This window comes from Oncorhynchus masou, chromosome 8, assembly GCF_036934945.1.
Source record: "Oncorhynchus masou masou isolate Uvic2021 chromosome 8, UVic_Omas_1.1, whole genome shotgun sequence".
Taxonomy (NCBI): domain Eukaryota; kingdom Metazoa; phylum Chordata; class Actinopteri; order Salmoniformes; family Salmonidae; genus Oncorhynchus; species Oncorhynchus masou.
This window is the reverse complement of record NC_088219.1, coordinates 39,054,971-39,082,792: the sequence shown is the minus strand read 5'-3', so window position 1 is coordinate 39,082,792 and position 27,822 is coordinate 39,054,971. Positions and strand designations below refer to the sequence as shown.

Sequence of the window (27,822 nt, the reverse complement as noted above, 5' to 3'; positions counted from 1 at the left end):
TTTGTTGGCAAGGCGACTAACCTTTTCTAGCTTGAAAAGGTTTGTCGACAACTCCCCATAGATTTCTGCATTGAAGTCGGCCTGTGATCTGTGTTGCACAACGTGTCTGACACAAAATATGCTCCGAATTAGCCTTCATGTCTGAATCCAGGTGAATTCAGTTTCAGCTCATTCCCATGGCATGATGCAAATGAAAGACGACAAACGCAAAGGTCCATTTTACTTTATCCCGTCATTAGGATACATTTACGTATTAAGTATTGTAAAATAGTGCTTAAATTTAAAACCGAAAGCAATTAACATTTAAATAGTATGGGTTTTTAACACAAGTGGATTTTTACAATTTTCTATGGGAAATGTTTGAGAAAATGACATCAAAACCCACGTATTACACATATTCATAACATGATATAGAATGACAGAGATTCTTGACTGACCAAGTCATTCTTTGGGTTTTCCAACTGTTTGTTAAGATACATTCCAGATTTACCCTGCATTACAACGCCATCTACTGTATAACAGGGCTAATATGGCTGGATTCTTATTGGATTGCAGTTGTTAATATGTTAACTAATTCCCATTGCTGTACTGTTATCTCAGACAAAGCTCTAGGGTCAGCTCTTACTCGGTGCGTGCATAGTCCCCTACGGAACCCAGTTCAACTGCTTCTCAAGAACCACAATCCTGAAGTCCATGTAACACGAGGACAAGACAAGGACACTTTCTCTGCAAAGACAACACAAAAACGTCACACACCCACATGAGGGCTGGAATCCCCAGGAACCCATTGGCTTTCAATAAGTAACAAGTCTTTACAATTCAACTCCCATTGTTGAATCATCTCCCACATGACACAAACACACAAACACACAACCAAGTTAACACCCAGGCTGGGACAACACTGCCAGGTCACTCGCCTTGTTGCGACATTCCCAGCGACAAGTGAAATGATTAGGGAAATTACTTGTCAGGTGACTTCGACACCACCTTATCACCCACAATGAGAGGTTACTCACGGGTGTTCAATGATGTCGGCTGTGGCGATTTCACTTTGAATTCAACCCCCCTGGGCAGGCTTGGACAGCCATACAGATGAGACAGGATTAGTGCACAGGTCAGCGACACAGATTTACTAAGCATTTGCACCTGTGAAAGGTTTCTTTTTTCTTCTTCTCCAGAATGGATTAAAATCTCAAATAGAAAAAGCTAAACAAATCTTTATCGACACTTGCAGAACTGCATCTTTACGATCGTAACCTTTCTATGAATGTTTATTTACATTATGTTCCACTCTTCGGCTTCCATTCCCTCTGGAAAATGATAGTTTCCATTGTGTCGAGCTCATGCGTAGGGGCACCATGCAATTCTGGTGAGCTGCTCGGTGCTTTTGGTACAGGGTCTAGAGGTGGATGTCCGCATGCACCACCATCTCTCTGTTCTTCACCGAGCCCAGGAGCGTGCCTGGGATGCTGGGATACTCTGCACAAACAAACACAGAATGCTCTCTGTGAACACTACAGGCCGCTAAGCATGTAAACATTATTAACGTCGCTTCTCATCTCCTTTCGATTCAATAGGCCGAACTACTAACATTATCAGATGTAGCCTTGTTAATGGGTATCTGATCCGGCTCGCTTGTGCGCACTGAGACCGTGTTAGCCCACTGAGCTAAAGCCTAGGCATTCTCTTGGGGGGCAAACGGGAGTCTTTAGGTCTCAGGCCAGATTACACTTCCCGTGCAATGTAGCTCAACTTAACCACCTTTGTGTTATACTCAGCCCTCCAATAAGCACATGCAGTGAACAGGTGAAATTACGTACAGGTCTTGATAGTTGTACGAGAACAATCCGCCTACAACCAATCAATACTTTATCTTTGCAAATATATGTTGTCTGTTTAAATACAGTTGAACTCTTAGGTCTACAGGTTACAAGAAAAAGTGAGCCTGAAACAGTAAAATTTGGCTACAACTGTGTTTGGGCAAAGAAGTGTAAGTAACTGAAAGTGTCTGATTGCACCTGGCAGTCCAACACATGACTCAATACTACTTGTGATTCCAACTTAGCTTCTTTTTTTTCTTTTAAAATTTTTTTTATTCCACCTTTATTTAACCAGGTAGGCTAGTTCTCATTTACAACTGCGACCTGGCCAAGATAAAGCATAGAAGTGTGACACATAACAACACAGAGGTACACATGGAATAACATGGAATAAACAATAAACAAGTCAATAACACAATAAACAAGTCAATGACACATTAGGGGAAAAAAGTCAATATACAGTGTGTGCAAAAGGCATGAGGAGGTAGGCAATAAATAGGCCATAGTAGCGAACAATTACATTTACATTACATTTAAGTCATTTAGCAGACGCTCTTATCCAGAGCGATTTTTCAATTTTTGACATCCAGATTTAGTTAAATCATTTAAGGGGGGGTGAGAAGGATTTAAATATCCTAGGTATTCCTTGAAGAGGTGGGGTTTCAAATGTGATTGACTCCGCTTCCAGGGAGTTTTTCCACATTGGGGGGCCAGATGGGCTGTGTCCCATGAACTGCCCTTGTTTGGGTGTATTCAGAGCCTGGAAAATACTTTTATATCTTCATGGTCTTGTAGCGGATGCGAGCTTCAACTGGAAGCCAGTGGAGAGGAGGAAAAGAACTTGGGAAGGTTGAACACCAGACGGGCTGCGGCGTTCTGGATGAGTTGTAGGGGTTTAATGGCACAGGCAGGGAGCCCAGCCAACAGCGAGTTTAATCCAGACGGGAGATGACAAGTGCCTGGATTAGGACCTGCGCCGCTTCCTGTGTGAGGCAGGGTCGTACTCTGCGGATGTTGTAGAGCATGAACCTACAGGAACGGGCCACCGCCATGATGTTGGTTGAGAACGACAGGGTGTTGTCCAGGATCACGCCAAGGTTCTGTTGGTCATATATGAGGAAGATTTGGGAGAAAGGCAACAGTCTCAGTACTGACCAGAGGAAGTGATGAGGGACAATCGGCTCTGAAGCTGTTCTCAGCAGAGGAAGTTATGGGGCTGCTCCCTGTATTGTCCCCCTACAATGGTGTCCAATGAGTTAGACTTGAAAAGGCCAACTGCACAATACTAACGCTATAGTTTAAGAATATGTTAAGCCTCACAATGCTGTTGTCTGTGACAGAAAGACTGTGAAATAATTTTAAAAAAGGGAGGAAGAACTTACATCCAGATGAATGCATCTGAAGCATGCACGAGAGCACCAGCTGTTCTGGATGACTGTGTGATAACGATCTCGGTAGCCGATGTGAGCAAGACCTTAAAACAGGTCAACATTCACAAAGCCGCGGGGCCAGATGGATTACCAGGATGTGTACTCAAAGCATGCGCTGACCAACTAGCAAGTGTCTTCACTGACATGTTCAACCTCTCCCTCTCCCTGACCAAGTATGTATTACCTACATGTTTCAAGCAGACCACCATAGTCCTTGTGCTCAAGGAAGCGAAGGGAACCTGCCTAAATGATTACCGCCCCGTAGCACTCACATTGGTAGCCATGAAGTGCTTTGAAAGGTTGGTCATGGCTCACATCAACAGCATCGTCCCGGATATCCTAGACCCACTCCAATTCGCATACCGCCCCAACAGATCTCAATCGCACTCCACACTGCCCTTTCCCACCTGGACAAAGGAACACCTACGTGAGAATGCTGTTCATTGACTACAGCTCAGCGTTCAGCACCATAGTGCCCACGAAGCTCATCACTAAGCTAAGGACCCTGGGACTAAAAACATCCCTCTGCAACTGGATCCTGGACTTCCTGACATGCCGCCCCCAGGTGGTAAGGGTAGGCAACTACACACTGATGAAAGCCCATAAAATTGTCAGAGACTCCAGTCACCCAAGTCATAGACTGTTCTCTCTGCTACCACACGTGTGTTTATTATCTATGCAGTCACTTCACCCCTACCTACAAATGAACTCTAACCTGTATCTCCGCACACTGACTCTGTACCGGTACCCCCTGTATATAGCCTCCACATTGACTCTGTACCGGTACCCCCTGTATATAGCCTCCACATTGACTCTGTACCGGTACACCCTGTATATAGCCTCCACATTGACTCTGTACCAGTACACCCTGTATATAGCCTCCACATTGACTCTGTACCGGTACCCCCTGTATATAGCCTCCACATTGACTCTGTACCAGTAACCCCTGTATATAGCCTCCACATTGACTCTGTACCAGTAACCCCTGTATATAGCCTCCACATTGACTCTGTACCAGTAACCCCTGTATATAGCCTCCACACTGACTCTGTAGTATATAGCCTCCACACTGACTCTGTACATCGACTCTGTATCTGGTACCCCTGTATATAGCCTCCACACTGACTCAGTACCCTGTATAAAGACCTCCCTCCACACTGACACTGACTCTGTATCGGTAGTATCGATTACCCCCTGTATATAGCCTCCACACTGACTCAGTACCCCTGTATATAGCCTCCACACACTGACTCAGTATCGGTACCCCCTGTATAAAGCCTCCACACTGACTCAGTATCGGTACCCCCTACCCCTCTATCGGTACCCCCTGTATAAAGCCTCCACACTGACTCAGTATCGGTACCCCTGTATAAAGCCTCCACACTGACTCATAACCCCTGTAGCCTCCACACTGACTCAGTATCGGTACCCCTGTATAAAGCCTCCACACTGACTCAGTATCGGTACCCCCTGTATAAAGCCTCCACACTGACTCAGTATCGGTCACCCCCTGTATAAAGCCTCCACACTGACTCAGTATCGGTACCCCCTGTATACTGACTCAGTATCGGTACCCCCTGTATAAAGCCTCCACACTGACTCAGTATAATAAAGCCTCCACACTGACTCAGTATCGGTACCCCCTGTATATAGCCTCCACACTGACTCAGTATCCCCCCCTGTATATAGCCTCCACACTGACTCAGTATCCCCTGTATAAAGCCCCACACTGACTCAGTATATAGCCTCCACACTGACTCAGTATCGATTCCCCACACTGACTATATAGCCTCCCACACTGACTCAGTATCGGTACCCCCTGTATAAAGCCTCCACACTGACTCAGTATCGGTACCCCCTGTATATAGCCTCCACACTGACTCAGTATCGGTACCCCCTGTATAAAGCCTCCACACTGACTCAGTATCGGTACCCCCCTCCACACTGACTCAGTATCGAATAAAGCCTCCACACTGACTCAGTATCGGTATAAAGCCTCCACACTACCCCCTGTATAAAGCCTCCACACTGACTCAGTATCGGTGACTCCTCCACACTGACTCAGTATCGGTTCCCCCTGTATATAGCCTCCACACTGACTCAGTATCGGTACCCCCTGTATAAAGCCTCCACACTGACTCAGTATCACCCCTGTATATAGCCTCCAGTGACTCAGTATTACCCCTGTATATAGCCTCCACACTGACTCAGTATCCTCCACACTGACTCAGTATCGTACCCCCTGTATATAGCCTCCACACTGACTCAGTATCGGTACCCCTGTATAAAGCCTCCACTGACTCCCCCCTGTATATAGCCTCCACACTGACTCAGTATCGGTACCCCCTGTATAAAGCCTCCACACTGACTCAGTATCGGTACCCCCTGTATAAAGCCTCCACACTGACTCAGTATCGGTACCCCCTGTATAAAGCCTCCACACTGACTCAGTATCGCCTCCACACTGACTCAGTATCGGTACCCCCTGTATATAGCCTCCACACTGACTCAGTATCGGTACCCCTGTATAAAGCCTCCATCAGTATCGGTACCCCCTGTATATAGCCTCCACACTGACTCAGTATCGGACTCAGTATCCCCCTGTATATAGCCTCCACACTGACTCAGTATCGGTACCCCCCCTGTATAAAGCCTCCACACTGACTCAGTCCACACACTGACTCAGTATCGGTACCCCCTGACTGTATAAAGCCTCCACACTGACTCAGTATCGGTACCCCCTGTATAAAGCCTCCACACTGACTCAGTATCGGTACCCCTGTATAAAGCCTCCACACTGACTCAGTATCGGTACCCCCTGTATAAAGCCTCCACACTGACTCAGTATCGGTACCCCCTGTATAAAGCCTCCACACTGACTCAGTATCGGTACCCCCTGTATAAAGCCCCACACTGACTCATATAAGCCTCCACACTGACTCCTCCACACTGACTCAGTCGGTACCCCCTGTATAAAGCCTCCACACTGACTCAGTATCGGTACCCCTGTATATAGCCTCCACACTGACTCCCCTGTAGTCCACACTGACTCAGTACCGGTACCCCCTGTATAAAGCCTCCACACTGACTCAGAATCGGTACCCCCTGTATAAAGCCTCCACACTGACTCAGTATCGGTACCCCCTGTATATATTGTTATTGTATATGGCCTCGTTATTGTTATGTTGTTATGTTATTTTTTTACTTTAGTTTATTGGTAAATATTTTCTTAACTCTTCTTGAACTGCCCTGTTGGTTAAGGGCTTGTAACTAAGCATTTCACAGTAAGGCCTACACTTGTATTTGGCGCATGTGACAATGAAGTTTGATTTGATGTGACAGATGTCACATGACAAATTACAATGAAATAATAATATTGTTACTAATTAAGAGCAAACTTGATGATTGAATATCTACAAATAAAACTGGTCTCACCGCTCATTTGTGGTTGTGATAACAAGTGCATTTGGCACCAAAATAGCAGTTTTAGACTTAAATTTTTTTATTATTTATTTAACTATTTAACTAGGCAAGTCAGTTAAGAACAATATCTTATTTACAATGACGGCCTACCCCACAGCCACTGGGACTACCGATCACAGACGGCTGTGACACAGCCTGGGAACTAACCAGGGTCTGTAGTGACGCCTCTAGCACCACAATACAGACTGCTGCACTACTGCTGCGCATCTATCGCTGTCCGACGGGCGATATTATTCTGCTGAAAGGCTCTGTATGGTGTGATAAGACATGGGCGAACTAACGAAAATACACACGCGGCAATTTGATTCCACAAAAATATGCAAACTAACCTATAGACCGATAAGCATGACTGGTCACATGTATTTTCGTCGGCTAACCGATTGACATCCCTAATTGACTGTATAGTATTCCATTGTTATACCGTACCTTTAGTATCTCTGCCGAAGACCTTGGATTAAAAACAGTTATCAGGGAAACATTTAGCCCTGATACAGCATGTCGATCTGCGGTGCACAGGTGTAACCTGAGAAGAGACAGAGCAGAGGATGTCAAGCAAAATTTATTCTGCAGACACAACAACACCGTGTGGCTAATCAAGTGAAATAAGAAAACAGTTTCTTTTAAAGATGAAACTGGAGAAAATAGTCACCCTATGTCTTTTGTGTGTGAAACGGCATGATTTATTAATTGATTAACGTTTTATTGTAATTTAATGGACTACTCCACTTACTTTGTCTGAGTATCCTTACTGATGTATTTGAATATGTCACTGTACTGGGAATTTGTCTTGAATATCTACAAGAAGACAATACATGAAAATGTTGACAAATGACTTTTTTTTTTAAATCAAAATGTATATGACTTTCTTTACACCCTGAAACCTAACTTTGCAAATGACCAAACCTATCGACATTGAGGTGCATGTGCAACTAGGTCATGTCAAATATATGCATCCACCCAAAGATCATTAGGGTTGTCAGTTAAACCTGGTCAGGATGCCTTTATGTACAAAAAGACTATTGTGAGCTCAAATTTGTAATCAGTACCTCAACCTGAGATAGGGTTGAAAACACAATGCTAGTTTTGCAAGTCGCTACTAAGCTACCATGCTAATTCTGAACAAACATATTAACATTGTGGAGACCAATTGAAAATGTGTGGATGGCCCGATATACAGTACAGTATAAACACACCTGGTTGGGCTGGGGTTTATTCCTTCCTTCAAACTTAGTTTCACTGTCACTTAGAGTTTGCATTGGGGAAAGCTGTTCCACAGCTTTAGATCTGAAAAGGGGGACAAGATTTACACACATAAGCACAGTGGCAAACCATACATCAAGTGCTTGGTACAAAAACAAAGATGTAGACAGACAACTTCAGTAGAATAGCTCAAAACAAGTTGACTTGGCCTTACTCTCAATGACGCATCCACTTTGAATGACATTTAAGTAAAATATTGTTTCCACTAGGTCTACTGAAGTCAAAGGGAACAAGCAGCTCTCATGGGGACAGCCGGTTACGTGCCCTGCAGCGTGGTTGGGTAAACTGTGTTGTTTTTAGAGCAACGTCAAGGCTCGTCGACACAACACCGGGCCAAGCTTCTGCAGGGTTGCGAACAGGTCACAAAAAAAGGACATAAAAAAGAATGTGTGTTTCTTATTAGTAAAAACAACTCACACATTTATGGTATTACAACAAATGAGAAAGTCATTGACTAAAGCACGTGTCAAAGTCATTCCATGGAGGGCCGAGTGTCTGCGCGTTTTCGCTCCACTTAATTAATCAATCAATCAAGGTCACTAACTCCCCCAGGTCTTAATTGAAAGGAAAACAGAAAAGCACAGCAGTGTTTCTGCCCTCTGTGGAATGAGCTTGACACCCCTGGGCTAAAGCAATGTTTCGACATCCCTGGCGTGTGCCCATTTTTATTCTAGACCAGGACTTAAACACTTGATTAAACTAATCTCCTGACACTTGCAGGGGCTTGGAGATTAGTTTAATCAAGTATGTCAGTGCTGGGCTAAAACAAAAATGTGCATCCAGTTTGCTAAAGCAGACATATTCACATAATTACACATAATATGGAATGACATATGAGTCTCACCTCATGAGCGGCGGTTTCTTCCTGCTCTCTAAAAGGTCTGACTCAGGAGCCAATGACAGCTAAGTGCCCCCAAACAGACCTCCAACTGGCAAGCGTCCTGGGCCTGTCCTCTCCTCCATTCTCTGCCTCAGACCTAGACACAGGATTGTGACAGTCAACGATATCTTTTAGCTAGCTGAACTCAGGTTGTTTCTCATTTCAGACCTGTAGAGATGTACTATTAAAACATTTAGCTACTTTTAAATCGTGGTGGTGAAAACAGGAGGGCAGAAGTGATCGAGATATGGCACCTTTGGATGTGGGACAACACAGTCAGTGAAATGTCGAATCTATTTCACTTCTTGCATGGACATTGATTCAACTTACCATGGGGGAAACATTTTGAAAAAAAATCCCAATTTAAACTCTTTCAAAAAGAGGTTCAAATCTGACTGACCATTGAAATTGCACATTTACCAATGTATGCAGTGCATTCGGGAAGTGTTCAGAACTTTTTCCACATTTTGTTACATTACAGCCTTCTTCTAAAATGGATTAAATCATTTTTCCCCTCATCAATCTACACACAATGCATCATAATGACAAAGCGAAAACAGAAATACCTTATTTACATAATTATTCAGACCCTTTGCTCTGAAACTCGAAATTGAGCTCAGGTGCATCCTGTTTCCATTGATCATCCTTGAGATGTGTCTACAACTTGATTGGAATCCACCTGTGGTAAATTCAAATGATTCAAATGACATGATTTGGAAAGGCACATACCTGTCTATATAAGGTCCCACAGTTGACAGTGCATGTCAGAGCAAAAACCAAGCAATGAGGTTGAAGGAATCCGTAGAGCTTTGAGACAGGATTGTATCGAGGCACAGTTCTGGGGAAGGGTACCAAAACATTTCTACAGCATTGAAGGTCCCCAAGAACACAGAGGCCTCCATCATTCTTAAATTTAAGTTTGGAACCAACAAAACTCTTTGGCCGCCCGGCCAAACTGAGCAATCGTGGGAGAAGGGCCTCAGGGAGATGACCAAGAACCCGATGGTCACTCTGACAGAGCTCCAGAGTTCCTCTGTGAAGATGGGGAGAACCTTCCAGAAAGACCACCATCTCTGCAGCGCTCCACCAATCAGGCCTTTATGGTAGAGTGACCAGACGGAAGCCACTCCTCAGTAACAAAGCTCCGTTGTCATGAGTCTGCGCAACACTGCCAGGACCTAGGATCAAAGGAGACACTCAAGGTTTTTAATCCTATATCTCTTGACACACTCGTGAAAATAGTCTTCAGTGAAAATGTTATTGAAATAACGTCGCCAAAGCCCAGTGAATTGAATGTTTCATTCCATTTGAGTTGTGGGTCTAGACCTACCCTCGGTAGTTTATACGGTCTAGAAAGGCAGGCAAGTCTGGCTGTATTTTAACTTCTGATACTGAGATGCACTGCCTGTTGTGGCTCCTCATTCTCCCAAGTCATTCTATATAATGTGCCTGTATATGCTCCCTGCAGGCCCAGTTATTCAGGAAAGCTTAGTAACACATGCTCTGCCTCCTCTCCAAAACGAGTGGCTATTCCTCACGCACCTAGAATCTAACAATTCAATATAGCGTAAATATTTGTCAGTTAACTTTGAAAACGTATTAGCTTTTTATATATGACATAAACACAACCGGTCACAATCTTTAAATCAGATTAGGTTCCTTCAAAAGTCCCCTGTAGGCTACCTGCACACGTCCGTCCAAAATACATAGCCGTGGGAATTAACAATTCATTTTTAAAAAACTGTCTCAAAGGGTATTGTCAAAATGTTTTGACACCCCTGTTTTCAATACTTCACGAGGATAATTGTTTATTTTTCTAAAATGTCTTATGGGTTGGAGAATGTAGAGGGAGGGCTCTCAGAACATTCCTCCATGCAGAATCCTTCCAGGTCCTTGACATCCTTCGTCTGCACCTTGGACAGTCCTCTTCAATTCAAACCACTGGTTTTCAATGGGTTTCAAGTCCAGAGACTGAGGTGGCCATTGCAAAATTAGATTTTGTGGCCAATTAGCCTTTTCTTTGTGTATTTAATGTGTGCTCTGGGTTATTGCCTTGCTGGAAAATCCTCTTGTGGCTCAGTTTCAGCTTCTTGGCAGAGGCAACCTGGTTTTTGGCAAAAAATATCCTGGTACTGGGTAAAATTCATTTAAGCAATAAGGCCCGAGGGGGTGTGGTATATGGCCAAGGGCTGTATCCAGGCACACCGCGTTGTGTTGTACATAAGAACAGCTCTTAGCCGTGGTATATTGGCCAGTTACCACTAACCCCCGAGGTGCCTTATTGCTATTATAAACTAGTTACCAACGTAGTTAGAGCAGTAACAATGTTTTGTCATACTCATGGCATACGGCTGTCAGCTAATCAGCATTCAGGGCTCGAACCACAGTTTTTTAAATGCAGTTAACATTAACAAGGGCCCCAGGACTAGTATAAGTAAAATAGCCCCATAACATCCAAGGCTGTGACCCAAAATGCCCAATTTTAATCAGTATTTGTTTATTTTACAACACATCATTTTGTACTTATGTGCTTATTTAAACTCGCAAGACGCAAGAAAAGTTTTCACAATGAACAATCAATGAATCAGAAGATAAATTGGGAAACATTTGCTGTAGGACCCAATATTGCCACCAGGTGGCACTATTGTCCAGTTTTGTGTGCTAAGGAAGATTACGTTTCCCCTGACAAACACTGGCGTAAGGTCAGTTTAGGTTGTTCAAATCAATCTATCTTTCTCTTTCTCTCTGTCATATCCAGAAGAAGTGTGAGGCTTCTTACCGGAGGGTACTATAACCTGTCCTCCAATGCCAAGTCCTCCAAAGACCAGACCTACTCAAGCATCTCCTACAGGGAGAGCCCAGTGAAGAAGTGGGTGTGTCAATGATATATATACATACACACACACACACCAGGAGGTTGATGGCACCTTAATTGGGGAGAACGGTCTCATCGTAATGGGATACATGGAATGATCATCCAACTCATCAAACACAGGGTTTCCATGTGGTTGATACTATTCCATTCACTTCAGCCATTATTATGAGCTGTCCTCCCCTCTGCAGCCTCCTGTGATGTACACAGCTATGTACCGCAAACTGCTGTGTGTGTGTGTGTGTGTCATGAAATCTACCCCAATCCCAGAATTATTACTTTTTAGTGTAGCATATATTTGGCCTCGAATTAAATCTCTCTATTTGGCCAAATTTCTGTGGTTTGATTATTGTTCTAATACTGCTGTGATTAAATCAGATTTTTATCAACCAAAGCCCCAAAATATGCTAATTCCACTTTATCTGCTGAGGCAGCCAGGTGGGTGATTTTCATTCAGACTCGCTATTGTTAATAATACAGATTACTCATTCATGTGTGATTTACATGTGGCTTTATGTGGCTGGCTGGCTGTCTTTTCAGAGTTAGTGAAAAGAAGGTGTTGTGCCTGTCAGGGTCTTTCAGTGGTGGAGCAACAGTTTCCTCTGCATCATAGCCACAGAGCAACAGTTTCCTCTGCATCATAGCCACAGAGCAACAGTTTCCTCTGCATCATAGCCACAGAGCAACAGTTTCCTCTGCATCATAGCCAAGAGCAGAGCAACAGTTTCCTCTGCATCATAGCCACAGAGCAACAGTTTCCTCTGCATCATAGCCACAGAGCAACAGTTTCCTCTGCATCATAGCCACAGAGCAACAGTTTCCTCTGCATCATAGCCACAGAGCAACAGTTTCCTCTGCATCATAGCCACAGAGCAACAGTTTCCTCTGCATCATAGCCACAGAGCAACAGTTTCCTCTGCATCATAGCCACAGAGCAACAGTTTCCTCTGCATCAAACAGTTTCCTCTGCATCATAGCCACAGAGCTACAGTTTCCTCTGCATCATAGCCACAGAGCAACAGTTTCCTCTGCATCATAGCCACAGAGCAACAGTTTCCTCTGCATCATAGCCACAGAGCAACAGTTTCCTCTGCATCATAGCCACGGAGCAACAGTTTCCTCTGCATCATAGCCACAGAGCAACAGTTTCCTCTGCATCATAGCCACAGAGCAACAGTTTCCTCTGCATCATAGCCACAGCAACAGTTTCCTCTGCATCATAGCCACAGAGCAACAGTTTCCTCTGCATCATAGCCACGGAGCAACAGTTTCCTCTGCATCATAGCCACAGAGCAACAGTTTCCTCTGCATCATAGCCACAGAGCAACAGTTTCCTCTGCATCATAGCCACAGAGCACCTCTGCATCATAGCCACAGAGCAACAGTTTCCTCTGTATCATAGCCACAGAGCAACAGTTTCCTCTGCATCATAGCCACAGAGCAACAGTTTCCTCTGCATCATAGCCACAGAGCAACAGTTTCCTCTGCATCATAGCCACAGAGCAACAGTTTCCTCTGCATCATAGCCACAGAGCAACAGTTTCCTCTGCATCATAGCCACAGAGCAACAGTTTCCTCTGCATCATAGCCACAGAGCAACAGTTTCCTCTGCATCATAGCCACAGAGCAACAGTTTCCTCTGCATCATAGCCACAGGAGCAACAGTTTCCTCTGCAGCAACAGTTTCCTCTGCATCATAGCCACAGAGCAACAGTTTCCTCTGCATCATAGCCACAGAGCAACAGTTTCCTCTGCATCATAGCCACAGAGCAACAGTTTCCTCTGCATCATAGCCACAGAGCAACAGTTTCCTCTGCATCATAGCCACAGAGCAACAGTTTCCTCTGCATCATAGCCACAGAGCAACAGTTTCCTCTGCATCATAGCCACAGAGCAACAGTTTCCTCTGCATCATAGCCACAGAGCAACAGTTTCCTCTGCATCATAGCCACAGAGCAACAGTTTCCTCTGCATCATAGCCACAGAGCAACAGTTTCCTCTGTCTGTTCATCCATATCAGCACTATCATAGCCAGTGAACAGTTTCCTCTGCATCATAGATATTGCATCATAGCCACAGATTTCTCTGCATCATAGAAAACCCTCTGCATCATTTTCCTCTGCATTAGCCACAGATTTCCTCTGACCTACCCACACAACAGTTTCCTCTGTCCAGAGCAAAGTTTCCTCATAGCCACAGAGAACAGTTTCTCTGCATCATACCAAAGGTAACCAACAGTTTCCTCTGCATCATAGCCACAGAGCAACAGTTTCCTCTGCATCATAGCCACAGAGCAAAGTTTCCTCTGCATCATAGCACAGAGCAACAGTTTCCTCTGCATCATAGGAGCAACAGTTTCCTCTGCATCATAGAGTTTCCTCTGTCATAGCCACAGAGCAACAGTTTCTCTGCATCATAGCCACAGAGCAACAGTTTCCTCTGCATCATAGCCACAGTTTCATCATAGCCACAGAGCAACAGTTTCCTCTGCATCAGTGAACCACAGACAACAGTTTCCTCTGCATCATAGCCAACAACAGTTTCATCATCTTTCCTTGCATCATAGACTTTCCTCTGTTGTTTCATCATAGGAAACATTTCCTCTGATCATAGAAATTTCCTCTGCATCAAACAAGCAACAGTTTCCTCTGCATCATTTTCCTCTGCAGCCTGTTTCCTCTGCATCATAGCCACAGAGCAACAGTTTCATCCCACAGAGCAACAGTTTCTCTGCATCTGCCATTTCCTCTGCATCATAGCCACGGAGCAACAGTTTCTCTGCATCAGGGAGCAACAGTTTCTCTGCATCATAGCCACAGAGCAACAGTTTCCTCTGCATCATAGCAACACAGAGCAACAGTTTCCTTAATTCTAGCTGTAAATAGAAGCAACAGTTTCCTCTGCATCATAGCCACAGAGCAACAGTTTCCTCTGCATCATAGTTTGCATCATAGCCACAGAGCAACAGTTTCCTCTGCATCATTCCAATTTCATCAAAAAACATGATGATGCTCTGCTCAGGCAACAGTTTCCTCTGCATCATAGCCACAGAGCAACAGTTTCCTCTGCACAGAGCAACAGTTTCATCATCACAGGAGGTTGGTGGCATCTTATCATTGGGGAGGACGGGTTTCCTCTGTGGTACTGGCTGGAGCGTTTCCTCTGCATCATAGGTTTCCTCTGATCAATGGTATCAGATTTCCTCTGCATCAGCACACCGTTTCCTCTGCATCATAGCACATGGTTTCCATGGTTTCCTCTGCATCATAGGTGTTTGGTGCCATAGCCACAGAGCAACAGTCCTCTGCATCATAGCCACAGAGCAACAGTTTCCTCTGCATCATAGCCACAGAGCAACAGTTTCCTCTGTCCCACAGACAACAGTTTCCTCTGCATCATAGCCACAGAGCCAGTTTCCCTCATCATAGCCACAGAGCAACAGTCAGCAGCCTCCACTGACATCCATCCATAACAGACACGTTTAATGAGATGGACTTACAGGGCAGAAGTGAAGTGCCCCTCTGTAGGTCTCTCTCCTGGTGAGCGCAGCTGTTTAATGCAGACCTCCAAAGGACAAGCCGGGATAACGCTGTAATGTTGGTGGTGCAATAGAGTGTGGAGCAACAGTTTCCTCTGAATACATTTTATATCATAGAGTCTGAATTGATCCACAGAGCAACAGTTTCGCATCATAGCCACAGAGCAACAGTTTCCTCTGCATCATAGCCACAGAGCAACAGTAGCTGCATCATAGCCACAGAGCAACAGTTTCCTCTGCATCATAGTTTCTCTGCATCATAGCCACAGAGCAACAGTTTCCTCTGCATCATAGCCACCTCTGTCACGTAGTTGCCACAGTTATTATCCCCCATAGCCACAGAGCAACAGTTTCTTTTTTTCCTCTGCATTCTTCCTCTGCATCATCTCATCTCCTCCCTTACCTCATCACGTCAATCTCTCTTTCTCTCTCTCTTTCACCCTCTCTCTCCCCTTCTCTCTGTTCTCCTGAGCAGCTCGCAGGCAAGCGATTGATTGCTTCCCAGACCTGACTAACGTCACAGCTGTTTCTCTCTCGCACACACTCACTCAATCACTCACTCAATCACTCACTCAATCACTTACACACACTCGCACAAAGAAAGAAAGAGGCACACACACACATCCTCCTAACTATCTTCTCACGCATTTCCAGGTACACAGTCATACACACAGCACTGTCCTCCTCTCACAAACTGGATAGTTCCTGCAAGATTTCTACAGTGTGCACGAAGTGTCAAGGAGCGCTGCTGCCGGTAGACTGGTAAGTAACCTTAACATGTCACGAGCACAATGTTACTGTTCCGAATAATTCAGGCAATTGTTTTTGAGTCAAACACAATAATTAGAATCTCGATGACGACTTGAGATGAAAATATCCAGCAAAGCTTCCCATTGAGTTGCCCTCGTTTTGTCCTTGGATAACCACGGTACAATTACATGTATATGTTTACAGCTGTAAACGGCAACTGCATAACGTGTAAAACAACTACCGCTGTATGGTGGTGACCACCATCCACTGGTGGAGAATGTAGTGGAACCCTAGCCTGGGTGCTGATCTGCATGTTGTTGCCAATGTAATTGTTGTGTTGCGCCAATCATGACAACTACAAAGCAGTAGGCTATAGCAGAAAAGACTAGCAACCAGGCTAGTGAGCGATTCTCTCAGTGGCTCTGAATGCTATGCCTTTTGAGTTTGGTTAGGGAGAACAGCATGAGTGGGCTCTAGGGCCCTCTTTACCACACACACACACACACACACACAAACTGTTTGGTGCGTTCTTCTAACATTAGAGCTGGCCTCTTCACTCTAGAGTGGATCTTCCCACTGAATCCCCTACGGAGGGGTGGAGCGTGACATTACTCTGCTGACAGGGCAGGTAGTCACACACAAACACATACACACGGATGAGTGGAAGACACTCATAGGCTTGCAAACACCCCCCCCCCCACACACACACACACACCAACAGGGCTGGGGTCAATTTGAATTGAAGGCAGTCCAATTTTGGAAGTCAACTTAAATAACCGTTCAAAATAAATAAAAAACAGCATCTATTTTCAATGACTTCTCAATAAACTGTGGAGTAGAAGAAATGTATTTCAAAAGTCTCAACATTTTAGAATATTTACTAAAAATCACTTCCTGAATTGACTGCCTTCAAATCAAACTGACCCCAACCCTGCAGGCCAAGGACTCCCCAGAACAGTCACGTAGCTGCATGACTCCATGGAAACCGGAGCACTGCTAATCGCAACACGTGTTATAAAAACACATACAGTGTGCTGAAGAGCATGTTCTAATGAAACATATTGCTATTCAACTCCAGTAAGAACCGAGTGTGCTGAACAGCATGTACTAATGAAACATATTGCTATTCAACTCCAGTAAGAACCGAGTGTGCTGAACAATGTGGCACAGCAACGCTGTGTCTGATTTGAACACCCACACACACTATTTGCTAATATCAAGAACAACAGATGAAAGTCATCAGCAGCCATCACCCTTCTCAGAGGAGAAATAGAACCTCATTATGTCAATACTTAACTAAATATATTTCGGCAACGACTTCAACTTGCCTTTGGAAAATAGTAACAGTAGCCTTTACGTCTTTGTAAAATGATCATTTTTTTGTGTGTTTTCCCTGTTTAATGTTCAAGAATATAATGACATAAATGAATTGACTGTTTTCAGGAGGAAGCATTACATAATAAAACAGGGGAAGTTCGATATGTTGTTTTGGTTGAATGTTGCTCTAGGCCATGAGACATCAGTTCTGCTGGATAGCTTTGCATGCAGGGCCTTCGGGAAGTATTCTGACCCCTTCACTTTTTCCACATTTTGTTACGTTACAGCCTTCTTCTAAAACTGATTCAATTACAATCTACACACAATACCCTAAATGACAAATCAGAAACAACTTTTTAGAAATTGTTGCTAATTTATAAAAATCTAAAAAATTAAATAACACATTTACATAACTATTCAGACTCTTTACTCAGTTCTTTGTTGAAGCACCTTTGGCAGCGATTACGGCATCAAGGCCTGATCGCCGACAACAATGAGACCTATAGGGAGGAGGTCAGAGAACTGTCAGTGTGGTGCCAGAACAACAACCTCTCCCTCAACGTGAGAAAGACAAAGGAGCTGATCGTGGACTACAGGAAAAGGCGGGCCGAACAGGCCCCCATTAACATCGACGGGGATCTGTAGTGGAACGGGTTGAGAGTTTCAAGTTCCTTGGTGTCCACATCACCAATGAACTATCATGGTCCAAACACAACAAGACAGTTGTGAAGAGGGCACAACACAACCTTTTCCCCTCAGGAGACTGAAAAGATTTGGCATGGGTCCCCCGATCCTCAAAAAGTTCTACAGCTGCACCATCGAGAGCATCCTGACCGGTTGCATCACCGCCTGGTATGGCAACTGAGGGTAGTGCGTACTGCCCAGTACATCACTGGGGCCAAGCTTCCTGCCATCCAGGACCTATATAATACAAAGTGACAAAGTTTGATTTAAAGGGTATAACGCTACAAGTTTGGCACACCTGTATTTGGGGAGTCTCCCAGAGATGTTCAATCAGGTTCGGGCTCTGGCTGAGCCACTCGAGGACATTCAGAGAATTTTCCCAAAACCACTCCTGTGTTGTCTTGGCTGTGTGCTTAGGGTCGTTGTCCTGTTGGAAGGTGAACCTTTGTCCCAGTCTGAGGTCCTGACGTCTCTGGAGCAGGTTTTCATCAAGGATCTTTCTGTACTTTGCTCCGTTCATCTTTCCCTCAATCCTGACTAGTCTCCCAGTTCCTGCCGCTGAAAAACATCCCCACAGAATGATGCTGCCACCACCATGCTTCACCTTAGTGATGGTGCCAGTTTTCCTGCAGACATGATGCTTGGCATTCTGGCCAAAGAGTTCAAACCTTCTCCCCCGATTACTCAGTTTGGCCGGGCGGCCAGCTCTAGGAAGAGTCTTGGTGGTTCCAAAATTCTTCTTGACCTTCAATGCTGCAGACATTTTTTGGTACCCTTCCCCAGATCTGTGCCTCGACACTATCCTGTCTCGGAGCTCTACGGACAATTCGACCTCATGGCTTGGTTTTTGCTCTGATATGCACTGTCAATTGTGGGACCTTATATAGACAGGTGTGTGCCTTTCCAATCAATTAAATTTACCACAGGTGGACTCCAAGTTATAGAAACATCTCCAGGATGGTCAATGGAATCAGGATGCACGGGAGCTCAATTTCGATACCCAATAGCAAAGGGTCTGAAAATGTCCGTAAATAAGGTATTTCTGTTTCTGTATTTCTGGGGAAGGGTACCAATTCCTAAACCTGTTTATTTCGCTTTGTCGTGATGGGGTATTGTGTATAGATTGTTGAGGAAAAAAATATTTCCTCAATTTTAGAATAAGGCTGTAACAAAACAAAATGTGGAAAAAGTCAAGGGGTTTGAATACTTTCCGCAGCCACTGTACACAGAGTGTCAAAAACATGAGGAACAGCATCCTAAAAGGGGTGAGGGCACCCCTTTTTGCCCTCAGAACAGCCTACATTTGTTGGTAAACGGACTACAAGGTGCAGAAAGCGTTCCACAGGGAGTCTGGCCCACGTTGACTCCAATGCTTCCCACAGTTGTCAAGTTGGCTGGATGTGCTTTGGGTGATGGACCATTCTTGATACACATGTGAAACTGTTAAGCTTGAAAACCCCAGTAGTGTTGCAGGTCTTCACACACTCAGACCTTGCGCCTGGCACCTACCATACCCCGTTCAAAGGCATTTAAATATTTTGTCTTGCCCATTCACCCTCTGAATGGCACACATAAACAATCCATGTCTCAAGTCTGTCTCCTCCCCTTCATCTAAACGGAAAGAGCAGGTGTTCCTAATGTTTTGTACACCGTGTGAATCACATCTCTGTGTGCCCAGAAATGAGACAAAGGTGCCTTCCCCTCCTCCCCTCTCCTGACGCCCACACACAACACTGTGCCTGAGTCTCCTCCATGCTGTTTGTCATCCATTCTGCATAGGAAATAGTGATTACCACTTCTCTATGGCCTGCACAGACTCATGGCCAGAGAGAGCGAGAGAGAAGTAATGACAAGAGACACACACATATTTTGGAATGTCAATATCATAAAACAATAACTAAATTATCCAGATCTATCCCCTCATCAACCTCTCATTCTTGCCGAACTTAATTGGTATTTTTTTACTTAAAAAACAAACAAACAGAATCATCTACTTATTTATTTTCAGTTCAAATGAAGGTTCTCCCACAAAGCACAGTTTTCTCCCTCTAAAAACATGTCTCACTGCCATCCTTCAGACCCTCAGGAAAGGCAAGGACTAGTAGCACAATGGCCTATAGAAACCAGCTGCCTCTGGCTGAGGCTGGAGAGGACGGGCGCAGAGCTGAATAGGCTCCCCATGAAAAGAAGCTGTCGCTTCAAAGGATCCTTTCTGTCCAGGTTGGAAGACAATTAGCCCAAGGCCTCCGCATCTTATCCATCTGGGGTTTTAAACAGTAAACTGTTCTGACATGAGCAGCTAATACATTGGGAGGTTTTGGATTGTGGTTAAAGACTTGAATGATTTGGATACATAACCAGACAAGCAATGGGCACAGATGTAATTTCGTCTAGTTTTCATTCGTTTTGGTTGAGATGTCAACTAATGTGAATTCAATTTGAGATCAACAACAAATGTCTGTGTATTTAAGTTAAAAGTTGGGTAAAAAAAAAAGACTATGACTTTTGACAAATCCAATCGGTTTTCAATGTTGATTCAACATCATCACGTTTCATTAGTTTGTTGAGATGACGTGGAAACAATGTTGATTCAGCCAGTCTTTGCCCAGTGGGAGACCACCGATTACATGTTGCACTCATAACGCTGTCTACTTTTTTGTTTGGTAAGTATGTTTTCCAGCGCTGTTGTTGTTTACATGATCTGATGCCTGTCTTCTTCCCTTTTCTCCCACCTCACTTAATGACCAATCAACCGAAAGACCTAAATCAGTTGAATCATGTTGCACACAGAACAAGGGTTGGTGATGTAAACTCTAATGAAACCAAACACACCATTCCTTCTCTCTCATCTCCACAGACCACTGCTCTGTCTGAGTGTCTGAGATCCAGACCTACCTGTGCAGGTTGACTCCCCAATCCAGAGAGCGAGAGATCATGGAGGGGGAGGAAGGTGTGACAGGGGACCCTCCCGAGCCGGGAAACCCCCTTCTCCAGGCTGTGTACCTCTGCCGCCTGCGCCTTACACGTCTCCTTTTGGAGGGTGGAGCCTACATCAACGAGAGCGACGGGCGTGGCCAGACGGCCCTGATGGTGGCCTGTAAGACGCGGCACGCCGACCGGCAGAGCGCCAGCCGCACCCGCATGGTCCAGTACCTGCTGGAGAGCGGAGCCGACCCCAACATCCAGGACAAGGCGGGCCGATCAGCCCTGATGCATGCCTGCCTGGAGAAGGCTGGGGCCGGGGTGGTGTCCCTGCTCCTGGCCAGTGGAGCGGACCCGGGCCTGGAGGACCATTCTGGGAGCTCAGCGCTGGTCCACTCGGTCACGGCCGGCGACAAGGAGGCTCTGAAGGTGCTGCTGGACACCTGCAAGGCCCGAGGGAAGGAAGTGATCATCATTACCACCAACACACTCCCCTGTGGGACGTCCAGGACCAAACAGTACCTCAACGTGCCCCCTCTCACCCCCCTCGACCAGGGGGGAGGGCTGCACCTGACGGCTGCTCCTCCTTGCGCCTCACCCTCTGAGATCCAGCTCCTCACCTCCCCTCAGTGCACCTCCTCTCATCCTCCTCACCAAGTCTTTAACTTTAAGGAAGACCAGTGTTCTGGGTGTGAGACAGTCAGCTCCCAGCCTGACCCCCAGTCACATGCTCCCGTTCTGGAGCAGAGCAGGGTGGAAAGGCTGATGCAGCCCCTCCAGAGGCTGAACTCAGAGCCCTGGCTGAGGATTCCTGCCTCTCTACTGGCCCTGCATCCTGACGCTGCTCCCTCGTCCTCAGATGACCTCCCAGACATCAGCCCAGAGGAGGAACTCTCCCTCATGACCAGCAGGTTGGGCTGGAACAACTACGACAACAGCGCCCCTATCTGGTACAACTGCAGTACTGACCTGGATAACAACACTTCTAATGTCATTAGCTTTAGCAAGTCTGAGGGGAGGTTGAATGAGGAAGAGGTAGGGAAAAGGGATCAGAGGGAGGAGGAAGAGGGGCTGTTGGTGCGTAAGTTGTCCTTTGCCGGCCTCTCTTCGCCACACTCTGCCTCCAACCCAAACCTCCACTCATACAGCATCGGCACAGGCCAAGGTCCCCCAAACCCATCTTTCTCCACTGGTACCAGACTCCGCGGCTGCCCCCTCCCCCTTCCTATGTCCAGCCTGCGCAGCATCATCCAGAGACGCCACCTGGGTGCCGACCACTACAACTCTGACCCCCAGCTGGCTGTGCCTACCGGGGGCTTCCCCGAGGAGGGCCGAACCCCGCTGGATAGCAGGAGACAGGCCACTTCCCGCTCCTCCACCCTTCTGACCTCCAGGGAATCACTGGTGGCCCCAAACCTGACCAAGAGAGCCCTCTCTGGGCTGGAGCGTCAGGGCTCAGGGGCCCTCCTCCTGGGCCACATCTCCCAGACCCGCCCAGGGTGCCTGCCTCCCCTGAACTCTCACCACCACACCCCCATCCCTCACATCGTTGGAGTCGCCAACCCCAGCCCCTGTGTCCTGGGCAGCAGTCCCAGCAGTAGGGCTGTCTGCCGGGAGGTAGCAGGCCTGAGGCCCCTCCTCCCCTCAGCTCCCTCCGGCCTCCCCAGAGACCTGAGGACCAGGAGGATGCTGCTGAGGAGACACTCCATGCAGACAGAGCAGATCAAGTAGCTGGGAGACTTTGATGGGATGTTTGGCCACTAAGATCCAGCAGTGTCTGATAAACCAGTTTCTTGATATTGACCCTGGGGACACATGAGTGGAGCCTATATCTGCTAACTCAAAGGCATTGAAAAACACCTACAGTGCATTTGGAAAATATTCAGATCCTTTTGTATTTTTCACATTTTGTTACGTTACAGCCTTATTCTAGAATTATTACATTACATTTGTCTCCCATCAATCTACACACAATACCCCACACTGACAAAGCACAAACAGGTTTTCAGAAATGTTTGCACATTTATTAAAAATAAAAAACAGAAATACTTTATTTTGTTGACAGTGGATGTCAGAGCAAAAACCAAGGTCACCAAGAACCCGATGGTCACTCTGACAGAGCTCCAGAGTTCCTCTCTGGAGATGGGAGAACCTTCCAGAAGGACAACTATCTCTGCAGCACTCCACCAATCAGGCCTTTATGGTCGACTGGCCAAACGAAGCCACTCCTCAGCAAAATGCACACCACAGCCCGCTTGGAGTTTGCTAAAAGGCACCTAAAGACTCTCAGACCATGAGAAACAAGAGTCTCTGGTCTGATGAAACCAAGATTAAACTCTTTGGCCTGAATGCCAAGCGTCACGTCTGGAGGAAACCAGGCACCATTCATCACCTGGCCAATACCATTCCTACGGTGAAGCATGGTGGTGGCACCACCACGCGTGGGGATGTTTTTCAGCGGCAGGGACTGGGAGACTAGTTAGGATCGAGGGAAAGATAAACGGAGTGAGGTACAGAGAGAGAACCTGCTCCAGAGCACTCAGACTGGGGCGAAGGTTCACCTTCCAACAGGACAACGACCCTAAGCACACAGCCAAGACAACGCAGGAGTCTATGAATGTCCTTCATTGGCCCAGCCAGAGCACAAACTCTCTCCAATCGAACATCTCTGGAGACCTGAAAATACCTGTGCAGCAATGCTCCCCATCCTACCTGACCGAGCTTGATAGGATCTGCAGAGAATGGGAGAAACTCCCCAAATACAGGTGTGCTAAGCTTGTAGTGTCATACCCAAGAAGACTTGAGACTGAACTTGCTAGACAAGGGTGCTTCAGCAAAGTACTCAGTAAAGGGTCTAAATACTTACTTAAGTGAGATATTTCAGATTTTTTGCTTTGTTATTATGGGGTATTGTATGTACATTGATGAGGGGGGAGGGACAATTATATCCATTTCAGAATAAGACTATAACATAACAAAATGTGGAAAAAGTCAAGGGGTCTGAATATTTTATGAATGCACTGTATATTCAAAAAATAACACTTGACACATGACACATCCTAAAGAGTGAGAACATTTCAAATACCTACCTTGTCACCATTCTACTGAGTCTTGTTAATGGGAGTAGCTGATTAATATGAGGACCTGTTTGTAATGGGTCCCAGGACTGATTTGAGGAATCCTGTCCTAAACCAACCTGCCAGGGAGAGACTGTAGCAATGTCCAGCCATGTGCGTAGATTCCAGTGGACTGTCACCCGTGGTTCTATAAGTACCATTATGTTTACATGTAATGTATGTTGCAAATGATGAATTAAAGACCGTTTTAAAAACAAATTATGTAATGATAGATGGTGAAATATTATGACCAATCACGGAACGCCTGAGCCCCGTTTATTTATTTCTGGTCCTGGTGAGAGAAAAAAGAACTGTCGGGAGGTTCTCTTCTGCACTGTTCAACCAATCCAGTAAATGTGGAGGAGGAGTTAAGGTTGAGTGTCGCCTTGATAACGTCCTGAAGTGGAAGTCGCGTCACAGGCTCTCTTTCCATTTCCCCTGAAAACCGGATCCATCCGGTTGTTACCAAACCTTGTTACCGAACCCGCTGAGGGAGCGCTGACTCTAATCTAAAGTACATGGTAAGTATAGCGTAACAATCAGAAATTACAATACTTGGAGTACATTGGAGGCTGGTGGGAGCTGCTACAGTATGATAGGCTCACTGGAATGGAACGGTATCAAATGGCTCAAACATATGGAAACCACTTTTGACTCCCTTCCAATGATTCACTTCCAGCCATTACAATGAGACTGTCCTCCTATAGCTCCTCCCACCAGCCTCCACTGCTTGAGGGGCACTGTAGTGTAAAGTATAACCTCAGATTTGATTGCGAAAGCGCTTTTTGCCCACCAAAGTAGCTACCGTGTTCCAGAGCCATATACTTAGAGTTAGGCCAACTTTTAGAACTTGAAACATGTTTTAATTCTAACTGCAATGTTAATGAATAGCTAACAATGCTGCCAAATTAAATCAAACTTGATTTGTCACATGCACCAAATACAACAAGCGTAGATCTTACCGTGAAATTCTTACTTACAAGCCCTGAACCAACAGTGCAGTTCAAGAAGAGTTTAGAAAATATTTAGCAAATAAACTAAAGTAAAAAATTATAAAAAGCAACACAATAAAATAACAATAATGAGGCTATATACAGGGGGTACCGGTCAGTGTGCGGAAAGACAGGTTAGTTGAGGTAATTGAAGTAGGGGTGAAGTGACTATGCATAGATAATAAACATCGAGAAGCAGCAGTGTACAAAACAAATTGAGGAGAAGGGGCAATGTAAATAGTCCGGTGGCCATTTGATTAAAGGTTCCGCAGTCTTATGGCTTTCGGGTAGAAGCTGTTGAGGAGCCTTTTGGTCCTAGACTTGGCGCTCCAGCATCGCTTGCCGTGCGGTAGCAGAGAAAACAGTCTATGACTTGGGTGACTGGAGTCTCTGACAATTTTATAGGCTTTCCTCTGACACCGCCAGTCAGGATGCTCTCGATGGTGCAGCTGTAGAACTTTTTGAGGATCTGTGGACCCATGCCAAATCTTTTCAGTCTCCTGAGGGGAAAAGGTTTTGTCGTGCCCTCTTCACAACTGTCTTGGTGTGTTTGTACCATGATAGTTCGTTGGTGATGTGGACACCAAGGAACTTGAAACTCGACCTGCTTCACTACAGCCCCGTCGATGTTAATGGGGGCCTCTTCGGCCCGCCTTTTCCTGTAGTCCTTGATCAGCTCCTTTGTCTTGCTCACATTGAGGGAGAGGTTGTTGTCTGCCAGTTCTCTGACCTCCTCCCTATAGGCTGTCTCCTTGTTGTCGGCGATCAGGCCTACCACTGTTGCGTCGTCAGCAAACTTAATGATGGTGTTGGAGTTGTGTTGGGCCACGCAGTCGTGGGTGAACAGGGAGTACAGGAGTGGACTAAGTACACACCCCTGAGGGGCCCCTGTGTTGAGAGGGAGGTGTTTAGTCCCAGGGTCCTTAGCTTAGTAATGAGCTTTGTGGGCACTATGGTGTTGAACGCTGAGCTGTAGTCAATGAACAGCATGCTCACATTTTTATTTTTTTATTTTATTTTACCTTTATTTATACAGGTTTTTTCTCTTTTCCAAGAGAGACCAGTGTTCCCTTTGTCCAGGTGGGAAAGGGCAGTGTGGAGTGTGATTGCGTCATTTGTGGATCTGTTGGGGCGGTATGTAAATTGAAGTGGGTCTAGGGTATCCGGGAGGATGCTGTTGATGTGAGCCATGTCCAGCCTTTCAAAGCACTTCATGGCTACCGATGTGAGTGCTACAGGGCGGTAATCATTTAGGCAGGTTCCCTTGGCTTTCTTGGACTATGGTGGTCTGCTTGAAACATGTAGGTAATACATACTTGGGTCAGGGAGAGGTTGAACATGTCAGTGAAGACACTTGCCAGTTGGTCAGCGCATGCTTTGAGTACACGTCCTGGTAATTCATCTGGCCCCGTGGCTTTGTGAATGTTGACCTGTTTAAAGGTCTTACTCACATCGGCTAACGAAAGCGTTATCACACAATCATCCAGAACAGCTGGTGTTCTTGTGCATGCTTCAGTGTTGCTTGCCTTGAAGCAGTAGGCTCGCATCAATGGGCAGCTCGTGTCTGGATTTCCCTTTATAGTCCGTAATAGTTTTCAAGCCATGCCACATCTGACGAGCGTCAGAGCCGGTGTAGTAGGATTCAATTTTAATCCTGTACTGACGCTTTGCTTGTTTATTGTTTCGTCTGAGGTCATAGATTTCTTATAAGATTTCTTATAAACATAGTCTGTGCTAGCAAAACAGTCCTGCAGCGTAGCATCCGGATCATCTGACCACTTCCATATTGAGTGAGTTACTGGTACTTCCTGCTTTAGTTTTTGCTTGTAAGTAGGAATCAGGAAGATAGAATTATGGTCAGATTTGCCCAATGGAGGGTGGGGGAGAACTTTATATGCATCTCTGTGTGTGGAGTAAAGGTGGTCTCGAGTTTTTTCCCTCTGTTTGCACATGTGGCTTGCTGGTAAAAATGAGGTAAAACGGATTTAAGTTTGCCTGCATTAAAGTCCCCGGCCACTAGGAGCACCACTTCTGGATGAGCATTTTCTTGTTTGCTTATGGCCTTATAGAGTTGGTTGAGTGCGGTCTTAGTGCCAGCATTGGTCTGTGGTGGTAAATAGATGGTTGCGAATAATATAGATGAGAACTCTCTTGGTAGATAGTGTGGTCTACAGCTTATCATAAGGTACTCTACCTCAGGTGAGCAATACCTCAAGACTGCCAAATAATGTTTTAGTGTCATGTAAATGCAACATAATGATCATTCAGTTTTATATCATTTTTATATCATTTTTTATCATTTTATATCATATTCAGTTTTATATCATCTGTTTTAATATTCCCCATGTAATGTTAATGAAGAGCTAACATGGCTGCCATAGAATGTTGAATTGTCATGTTAGTTCATTGGCCCAACTCTCTAAATGCAGTCACCATACCCTAGCTCAACACCAACACTAAAATAGGCTACTAAAAAGTATTAATTCATGCAGTTTAGTGGATTATCAGGCTGGTTTTAGGACCATGCAGGTAGCTCAGATATGGTGTGAAGGCTATTTGCCCTACTGGCTGAGGGCACTGAGGTACGGCTGAGAGCACATCCATGCAGCTGCACTGAACAGCGCAACTTTTCTCTCAAAACATAGCAGCAGGTCAAAGATGGCAGTAGGTTTATGGCTAGTTTACTGCTTTTTGACTTGCCATGAAACTAAACTAGAGTTTTTAATCCCGGTGCTGAGCTAGTGCGTATCAGCTACTT

The 27,822-nt window shown here is 45.5% G+C and overlaps 1 long non-coding RNA gene and 1 pseudogene across 1 annotated transcript; one reads left to right on the top strand and one right to left on the bottom strand.

Moving 5' to 3' along the window:
- Positions 1-814: 814 nt before the first annotated feature.
- On the bottom strand, positions 815-7,250 carry LOC135544653 (uncharacterized). Its single transcript, XR_010456356.1, has 3 exons — positions 7,160-7,250; positions 3,523-3,657; positions 815-1,479 (listed from the first exon to the last, which is right to left on the bottom strand). It is a non-coding gene; the product is annotated as an uncharacterized LOC135544653 (long non-coding RNA).
- A 13,718-nt stretch (positions 7,251-20,968) lies between these two features.
- LOC135543818 (ankyrin repeat domain-containing protein 34A-like) lies at positions 20,969-22,720 on the top strand (annotated as a pseudogene).
- The last annotated feature ends 5,102 nt before the right edge of the window (positions 22,721-27,822 follow it).